We start from the raw sequence: 9,983 nt of genomic DNA, 5'->3' as shown, positions 1-9,983 counted from the left end.
TTATTTGTTTAAGCCTCTTGTTATTGATACAAGGTTAAGTGGAAAAAGCTGAGTTCTCTTTTGGCCATGTTCAGTTTGAGTTGTCTATTGGATATCCATGTGAATGGACTGTGCAATTTTTTGCCTTCCACAAGGGATAGTCTTTTCTCGATATTTTTATCTTTTCATATTACTTATAACACTAGAAAACGTGAAAGGATATGTATAAAAGTGAATGAAGTTGCAATGACCACGTGGGAACTCAAATCAGAAGCTGACCATCAATGTATAAAACTGACTCTCTTAGCATTGATAAGTTAGCAAGGCTGAAGTTGTTAAAGCAGGAAAGCTACAGTGATGGAGGAAGCTCAGTTTGAGAACCAGTTAGGTCCCTGCATTTCCAAGTACTTTCCATCACCTTGGTGGAGAAACACTGTCCTAGACTAGAGTATGTATTTTTTTTTTTTTTTGCCTTTTTTTGTCTTTTAGGGCTGCACCCCCAGCATATGGAGATTCCCGGGCTAGGGGTCCATTTGGAGCTGTAGCCACCAGCCTTCACCACAGCCACAGCAATGTGGGATCCGAGCCACATCTGCAACCTACACCACAGCTCACAGCAATGCCAGATCCTTAACCCACTGAATGAGGCCAGGGATCAAACCCAAAACCTCATGGTTCCTAGTCAGATTCATTAACCCCTGAGCCACAATGGGAACTCCTAGAGTATGTATTTCTATTGATACTTTTTTACCTATGTATCACAGTGTTCATGTATTTCTTTATGTCCTCCTCTGAATATAACAAATAGTCTAATGAAAATTTCCCCATTCACTAACCCAGGGAATATAAAGTAGGCCACATTGAGCTTTCATAACAGTTTCTGGTTAGTGATAAAAATCAGCATCTACAAACCCAATTGCACCTATTTCCATTACAGCTACCATCCAGAACTAGATTTCTAGTTTTGGAGATTAAAAGTTGGCCAACTCCATATTTTTTTTTCTAAACACTTTATTGTACGCTGGATGGTTTGGACTCCATCTATAGAAAGCAACAGTAAAAAAATTTTTGCCAGTAGCCCATCAGAAACAGGTATTTATTTTTGGTTGGTGTATGGATAAGTAACCGAGTCTGCAGAATTGACTTCACAGGGTATCTTGTATTCTGCCCATACTGCAAGTCTGGGTTCTCCCGAGCTTAATTGGCTTCATCATATTCTGCTTTCACGTTCCCTGGTTTATCACTGTGCTTGGGACTTTTGCCCCCACACTTTTTTCACTTTGTTTTCCTATAATTTATTACAACCAACCTCTGTATTTTTTAATGGTTTTGGATCTGCATTAATTTTTAAATCCCCAGGGGAACACTATGTTCCCAAACATTATGTTCTGCAATCTCATGCTCGTATCACTTTGTGTAGTGCCAGACACCTCTGGGATATCAAGAAATGTTGTTTCTTTTTAAAAGATAGGTGATTACTGTGGGATGCCCATAACATATCTTTCTCAGTTGAGTTACTCTCACTGTTTATTTATCCCTAGAGGCTCAGGTGAAAAAAAAATGGTTAATAGAAAGAATCTAGGTCTTTGGAGAAGATTTTCTAGTCTCTCCTCATCTCTGTGAAAGCAAGAGGTGCATATCACCTGGTGTTACAGGAGTTGGAAAGAAATTATGAAAATTATCAAGAATAAGATAGCCTTTCATTAAAAACATAAAATGCTAGGCAGATGACAGTATCATTCTTACCAAGCAGACTTCAGTGTAAATGGAGCTCGTTCCTCTGACAGATGATTTTCATGATTATTACAAAGAATGGCTGTCCAGCAGGATTCCCTCTGCTGGTAGCATCTACTGAAGACAGTCAGAACTTCTTTCCAAATACTCAAGACCTGCTGTACCCACAGTATTTCCTCTTCTCTCAGCTTCCCAGCTCTACCTACAACACTTCAATGCCTTCCTACAAGGCAAATTGGAACCTCCCTCTGAGTTCTTCTAAAGTCGTTTGAGGGAGAGGAATAGGACCATGGACAGAGGTATAGCCTACCAATCACTGGCGCAGCAGGAAAGCCAACTCTCTCCCTGCCAAGAGTTCCTGGGAGAGGGTCTTTAGATGAATAGACTCTTCTTATTCAGGGGTCACTTTCCCCTTCTCTAATCTTTCTTTGGAGTGACACATTTTCTTCTGGAGGCAGTGGCTCCCTTCACCAACTCCATGCTCCTGCGACACATAAAGAACACTCATTCTTGCAAATGGAGCTCTTAAAATAGTTTAAAATATTGTTGTTATAAAATATTTCAAGCAAAAATATTGAACATAGTTTAACAAACATCTATGTATAAAACACTCAAAAAGTCAGTATTTGACATTTGCCTTAGGGTTTTTTGTTTTTGTAAAAAATCTTATAAGTACAACTTGAAGTTTGAATCCATTCATTTCTTTACTTTCCTCCTTTCCCCAAAGTTATGATTATCATAAGTTATTATAAATCATTCCCATGCATGTTTTTATGCTTGTTATGGTATTGCTTTGAATTTGTAAAATGTAAAGGAATGTGATACTACGCTGTACCTCACATCCTGCAGTGCTTTTTTAGTCATCATTATATTTTAGATTTATTCATGTTGCAACCTGAAAGACCTAACTCATTAATTATAACTGTTATACATTATTCCTTTGTTTGAATATACACAAGTTACTTACCATCCTGGTGCATTAGTGACATGTAGGTTGTTTTCTGTTTGTTATTGTTGTTGTTTGCTATCACAAATAATGCTACAATTAATGTTTAAATACCAGCCTTCTGATGTACACCATGTGAAAGTTTTCCTAAGCCAGAATTTCTCAACCTTGGCATTATTGACATTCTGGACTGGATAATTCTATGTTGTAGGATAGGATGTTTAGCGGCTTCCCTCATCTCTGCCCACTAGTGACTGCTAACACCCCCACACACTGAGGTGTGACAACCAGAAATGTCCTCAAACATCGTGAAATCTCTCCTGGTTGAGAACTCTAGGCAACATACCTAAGAGAGGAACTGCTGCATCTTAGGATTTATACTGATATTTCAGTTTCTAGAGTCTTATTTTTCCACTTCATGCTGTTTTAGTATGTTCAGAATTTTTTCTTTTTGCCTACTTATTAATATAAAATAGTAACTTTTTATTATTTTATTTCATTTTCCCTTAATTTCTAGTGAGATTCCACATTTTCTTGTATGTCTATGGGCTGTTAGGGTTTTTTTCCCCTAAGAACCAATTAATATCCTTTGCCGAATTTTCTAAGTGTTTCTTTTTCCTTCTGCTTTCTAAGAGTTCTTTATAATTTTCAAATTCTAATACCTTGATGGTTTTATGTCTGGGAAAATGTCTTTCCCAGTCAAAGACTGTCTTTTCACTTTGTTAATGGATTGTTCTTATTTTTTATTAGTAAAAGATCAATCTTTTCCTTTATGTCTTATGTTTTTGTGCTTTATTTAAAAATTCTTTCTATCCCAATGATGTAAAGATAATCTCTTATATTTTTTCTGGAAGTATAAAATTTGACTACTGACATTTAGGTCTTTAAACCAACTTAAACTTCTTGTGATATGAAATAGTAAATACACATATAATCATTCCAACATATATTTATTAAATTGTTCATGTTTTCACTCCTGGTTTGTTATGCAACCTCTGGTTTTAAATATTTATATTTGGTAGGACAAACCCCCAAACCCCCTGACTTATTCTTTTTCAAAATTGCCTTGGGTGTTGTGGTTGGTTATCTGACCAAAGGATACTGTCTCTTTCTCCTAATTTGAACCTAAACTGTTTTCAGGTGCCCATGAACCTTATCCCATAGTGCTCAGTCTAAGCCCATTAAAGTAATTTTATTCCACTGGGATTAGTTTAGCCATAAGCATGTATTGCATCTCTTGACAATGAGACCTACATGGAATTGCACTAGAGTAGAGACAGGATGGGGATAGGTACGTTTTCTTCTTACTTAAAAAGGTGCATAAGAAAAAGACTTGCCCTTCCTATCTTTATACAGATTTGGAGGAAAATATGATGTCTGCAACTATGGCAGCCACCTTACCACTCAGAAGGGACAAGTGGAAGCTAACACAAGGAAATGGCTAAGCAGACAGATGAAGAGGCCCCAGGGTCCATGATGTCACTGTGCTGCTGAATTATCCAATAGTGAAACCACCTATCAATGGACATCCTGTGATGTGAAAATAAGGACTCTCTTATTTTTTTTTTCCAGGGCGGATCTGGGGAGGAGGGGGTGAAGGAGGGAAAAACAAAAGCTTTATTGCTTTGCCATGCAAAGGAGGCCATAGCACGCTAATGCCCTAAAGACGGTGTCCTCCTTTTGGAGAGACCAGGAAGTGGCTTTATATTTTGGGAATAGAAAACAGGTAGAAAATAAGGTCACAGACAAGGATCAGGGTAGAGGCAAGCTTTCATTCTTCTTCAGAGTTGGTGTTTAGCAGCCCCAGGACTGGTCCTGGTGGTCCTCCCTTCCAGTTTTCATTTGAAATCTCTTATTATTTAAGTCATTTTAAGTTTTATAGTCTTTTACTTGCAGTCAAAGGAATCCCCAACTACTAAAATGAGTTGGATCTTGAGCTCCTGTCGTGGCTCAGCAGAAATGGATCTGACTAGTGACCATGAGTACATGAGTTTGATCCCTGGCCTACCTCCCTAGCCTGGGAATCTCCATATGCCACAGGTGTGGCCCTAAAAAAAAGACCAAAAAAAAAAAAAAATCAATCCTTTACTCTTCCACATGAATTTTGTCATCACCGTTCCATGTTACATAAGCTGATTGGGATTTTTTTTAATTGGGTTTGCACTCATATTAAACATTAACTTTAGAAGAACTGATATCTTCATTATAATGAATATTCAAATTCATGAATATGGTACATCTCCACTTATTCAAATCTTAGTTAACTTTTTCCATAAAAATATTTTATGCATAAAGTCTGTATTTTATTTATACATAAAAATCCACATTTTGTGTTATATTTATCTTATGTGCTTTATTGTTTATTGAGATTAAGGATGGTTTTTTTTTTTTTTTTTTTTTTTACTTTTTATGGCCTCACTTGCGGCACATGGAGGTTCCCAGGCTAGGGGTCTAATCAAAGCTACAGCTGCCGGCCACAGCCATAGCCACAGCAACGCAGGAGCTGTGTCTAGGACCTACACCACAGCTCACAGCAATGCCGGATCCTTTAACCCACTGAGCAAGGCCAGGGATAGAACCTGCAACCTCGTGGTTCCTAGTCAGATTAGTTTCTACTGCGCCATGACAGGAACTCCAAGGATGATATCTTTTTATTTGCTATTAAATATTGTATTGGATAAATCCTGAGATATAGGATTACAATTGAATTTTTTTTTTTTTTTTGGGTGCACTTGCAGCATACAAAAGTTCCAGTTACTGAGCCAGGGGTCGAACTGAGCCACAGGAGCCACAGCAGTGACAAAAACAAATCCTTAACTATTAAGCCACCAGGGAACTCCATGCAATTGAATTTTGTGTTGACCTTGTACCCAGCAACTTTGCTGAATTGTCTTTTTAGTTCTAACACTTTTTTTGGTATAGTCTGTTTAATTATTTTCTTTATAGACAATCATGTTGCCTGAGCAAAGAGAGTTTATCTATTCTCTTCCCTTATGGTGTTGATGGAGATGCCATAGGGTCAATCACAGAGGCCTGTGTTTGGTTGCTTAATCCAATTTCCTATCATGGGTCCTGTCTTCCTGCTCACAGTTCCTTCGTGAAAGGCCCATCATAGTCAGTGATCAGGGTTTTTTAACTTCTTTAACAAGCCAGTTTGAGCGTATGAGGATGGGGGCTCTCAGTCTAGTCCATGGTTTCAAGCAGTGAATCTGGTCTGGTTCCCACCCACTTCCCTCACCCCATGGAGATCACTTTTAGTTTCACTTCCCCTGCAGAAGCCCCATTGCAGAATTTTCTGCCTCCTTTCAGGCCTGGAGTCCAATATCTTCAGTCCTATCCATTGCTTTGTATTTCTGGTCCATAGAAAAGGTTATATTTGGGGCCAACTGTGTCTTTTAATTTTTCTCTTGTACATTTTAAAAACAATTGCTTTGTGTTTGGAGCTAAGCAAGTATCTTAAAGATTTATGTACAGCAATGCTACCTTGACCATAAATCATAATTCTAAATATCCATTATGTAAAAGATTATTTAACTAGCTTCTAAAACTGCTGATACTACATATAGTAATTATCATTAAATACAGGCTACTCAGAATTTTGACAATGTCTTTCAGTTCCTCGTGCTCTATAAATATTAGAGTTGTGTCTGTGTTTTTCATGGGGAACGGAGGTAAATACTATTTTCTACACCCAAGAAAACTGAGGCCTCAGGAGTTCCCATTGTGGTGCAGAAGAAATGAATCCGAATAGGAACCATGAGGTTGCAGATTTGATCCCTGGCCTCGCTCAGTGGGTTAAAGGATCCGGCATTGCTGCGGCTGTGGTGTAGGCCGGCAGCTATAGCTCCGATTAGACCCCTAGCCTGGGAACTTCCATATGCCGAGGGTGCAGCCCTAAAAATACAAAACAACAAAAAAAAACAACAAAAAAACCTGAGACCTTAAATTGTGGCCAAGAATAACCAGACAGAACCACAAGACAGAGTTCCTCCAGAGGTAGGGCTATGCTTTGTTTATGCTGTGCCTTGTACAAAATGACCTTCAACGTGAGGTTTTGGGCTGAGAGAACCAAACTCTAGGCCCATGCCTAGATCTGTTCAATACGACGTCCCATGAGTTGAGGAGATCCGTAATGAGGTCCTCAAGATCTACACAGTGCTATGACTTCAGGAAAAGAGAGAGAAGGAAAGAGAGAAATAAGAGCAGCAACAGTTGATTTTAACCAAAGCGAGTGGGAAGGAATTGTCAATAGCATTTCATCTAGAAAGTGAACTTTGATGGAGATTTAGATTTTTTAATACCAATCCCCTTAGATAAACTGGCTTAGTATGTAAATATAATCAAAATAGCATTCATTAAAATTGCAAAACTTATTTATTAAAATATGTAAAATAGCCAGCTGCAGCAGTAGTGACTAAGAAGTATAAAAATAAATTATTTTGTTCAACAAATATTTATTGAGTTCCTACTATGTGTTAGGACTGTATAGGAAGTTGGAATGCAAAGATAACACAGATCCTTGTGCATTTACCCATCGAATTGGGCCAACTAATGGGCAAATAAGGAACCCAAATATGATGGAATAAACTCTTTAAAAGAGTGTTAATTCAAGGAGATACTTTACACCCATGTTCACAGCAGCATTATTCACAATAGCCAAGAAATGGAAGCAACCCACATGTCTATCCAAGGATGAATGGATAAACAAAATGTGGCCTATACACACAGTGGAATATTATTCAGCCCTAAACAGCTAGGGAAATTTCAATACATGCTAAATATGGAGAAACTTTGAGGATATTATGCTAAGTAAAATGAGCTGGTCACAAAAAGGCAAATACCACTATGATTCCACATGAATCCAGAGTAAGCAAATTCACAGAAATGCAAAGTAGAATATTGGTATCCTGAGCCTAGAAGAAGGGGAAATGGGAATTGTTTAATAGGCACAGAGTTTCAGTTTTGCAAGATGGAAAAATTCTAGAGATTCCATCACAGGAGAAACACACTTAACACTATTGAAACATTCACTTAAAAACAGCTAAGATGGTAACTTTATATGTAATTTAAAAAGTAAAAAAAGTGTTAGCTTCATGAGGACAAGGGCTTGTGTGTTTTGTTTACTGTTGAATTTCTGGCATTTAGCAGAATACCTGATACACAGTAAGCATTTGACAAATATTTGACCTTCGTCTGGTTTCTCCTCCCCATTCAACATCCTACACAACACAGAAGCCAAGGCGTCTGTGAGCCAATTCAGCAAACAAAGGCACTTCTCTACTTAGAGCCGGGAAAGAGAAGAATTTCAAATATTTGTGATTTGATATTTGTCCTGGTCACACCAACTATTCTTTACTTCTCAATTATGCTTATCTGAGCTCTGTTGGCAGTTAAATTTCCTAAAGACAGATACTGTTTCTGATTCCCCAAACAGAGCTGTGATGGACTTTTATTAAGAAAAAAAAAAGTGGAAGGAAGTCTGTGAAATGAAATCATTATTAGGCTGTGAAACGAATGGCCCTGGGGCCATGCTTGCAGGTCACAGGAGGAAGGGTGAGGTAATGAGCATGTATTTGCTGTTCCGCTGCCTGGTCCCTCCCTTCACTGGCTCAGCCTGATTCTGTTGCTCAGTTTATTCGCTAGTGTTTGTGTTTTTCACTGGGTCAAAAATAGAGAAACAAAAAAAGTTTCCTTGCACTTCCTTCAGCTTTTCTACTTTTTTCGTTGTGTGTTGGGTTTCCTCTTGCTGTGATCCTTCTTCCTGCCACCTGCTAGTTTCTTTGCTCTTCTTAGCTTTCTCACTTAGGGCTTTTCCTTGTGTTCTGTAACCTTGGCTTGGTGAAGCATTTAGTGAGAGCACAAGCAGGGAGCCCACCAAGGCACTGAGGGGTTTGCAATGAGGGATTCCCATTTCAAGCCTGGGCACCAGACAGAGCTCCCTGTTGTTGGTTGTGGCTTGCAAGACTTCAGAGAAGTGCCTTGCCTAATGCTCAAGGGGAAGCCTGGAGATGAAAGTTTCCCGGGTATCTTCTGCCTCCTCATGCTGGTGAAATTGGAGGGTAAGTACAGGCCAGAGCCAACCAAAGGCCTTCCTGGAGACAGGGTCAATCATAGAATCAACTGAGGTTTCCAGGCCTAGAGACTTGATTATGTTACTTTTGCTTTGTTTTGTTTTTTTTTAAGGGCCGTACCTGAGGCATATGGGGGTCCCTAGGCTAAGGGGTCAAATGGGAACTATAGCTGCTGGCCTATACCACAGCCACAGCAATGCCAGATCCGAGCCGCGTCTGAGACCTACACCACAGCTCACTACCACACCAGATCCTTAACCCACTGAGCAAGGCAAGGGATAGAACCGGCAACCTCATCGTTCCTAGGAAGATTCATTTCTGCTGCACCACCACAGAAACTCCTGATTATGTTACTTTTTACATGTAACACTTAAATAGTAACTCATTCAACCCTTTAAATATTAACTCGTTTTAATCCTTACAACAACCCTGTGAACTGAGAAGTACTATTATCTGAGTTTTATGGATGAGGAAACTAAGGCCCAGAGAGATTAAGTGACTTGCCTAAGGTCACACAGCTAAAAAGTGCTAGGATCTGAACCCAAATTCCCTGGCTCCTGAATCCATGCTTTTAACCATTATACTGTGCTTCTTGTCTGGTTTATGTATAGTCCCCCAGGATTTCACTTGAAAATCTCATGTGTGATTGTACAAAATATCTCCTCGAAGGTATAACACCCTCTGGTAGGTACTGGGCATCCCTTTGAAATTTCTGTGCAGCTCTTGGGGTATCTAACAGGCATGTGTTCACAGGCTGTCTCCTGCAGAAGACCTCAGAATCAGACCTTCTCCCTCTCTAGGGATGAGGGTACAATAAAGCAATTTCTACTCATACAAACTTTAAGAAATACAGTTTCAGCTTATATTTAATAACAATAAAAAGTCACGCTATGTTTTATTCTTCTTATGAAGTGCCCCCCCCCCCCCATATACACACAAGCAAGAATATTACCTAGGATCTGTCTGCCCTCGGTCAGGGTGAGTTTGCACGGAGCCATCCCCACATTCTCCACCCAGGCCCTTGTGAACAGCATCATGAATTTTTTAGATGATTGGCTGGACCTGGGAGTGCAGTTCAGAGCTGTAGGAGAGATCTACAGCTGAGAGTAGCAAACTGGTCTGGAGAGAAGCCCACAACCTTGGCCTCTTTGCCCTGGGAGACCATGGTCATGGCCCTGAATATCTGCAAATCCTCTGACCTTCCCCACTGCCCTCTGGCTGTGCCCCAAATGGCTTTCCCTGCTAAAAGATGG

At 39.4% G+C, this 9,983-nt stretch overlaps 1 protein-coding gene and 1 long non-coding RNA gene across 21 annotated transcripts in view; one reads left to right on the top strand and one right to left on the bottom strand.

Moving 5' to 3' along the window:
• MKLN1 (muskelin 1) overlaps nucleotides 1-9,983 on the top strand; it is a 335,895-nt gene that overhangs the window by 78,411 nt on the left and 247,501 nt on the right. The gene's annotated exons all lie outside the window — the stretch shown is intronic.
• Nucleotides 1-9,983, bottom strand: part of LOC106506781 (testis-specific gene 13 protein) — a 539,004-nt gene that overhangs the window by 454,995 nt on the left and 74,026 nt on the right. For 4 of the 14 annotated variants that reach the window (XR_014833866.1, XR_014833861.1, XR_014833860.1 and 1 more), the window contains exon 6: nucleotides 1,726-2,197. This is a non-coding gene — a long non-coding RNA (testis-specific gene 13 protein). Of the gene's footprint in view, nucleotides 1-640; nucleotides 2,198-7,014; nucleotides 8,993-9,983 lie in introns of those variants that run through there. The other 10 variants (XR_014833867.1, XR_014833868.1, XR_014833876.1 and 7 more) reach the window with 7 other exon arrangements.

The sequence above is a fragment of the Sus scrofa genome, chromosome 18 (genome assembly GCF_054392235.1).
Source record: "Sus scrofa isolate SSC_HxYL_T2T_F1_AM1 chromosome 18, Sscrofa_HxYL_maternal_Yorkshire_Landrace_v2.0, whole genome shotgun sequence".
Lineage (NCBI taxonomy): Eukaryota > Metazoa > Chordata > Mammalia > Artiodactyla > Suidae > Sus > Sus scrofa.
Note: the sequence above shows the minus strand (reverse complement) of the source record. Positions and strands in the feature narration are given on the sequence as shown.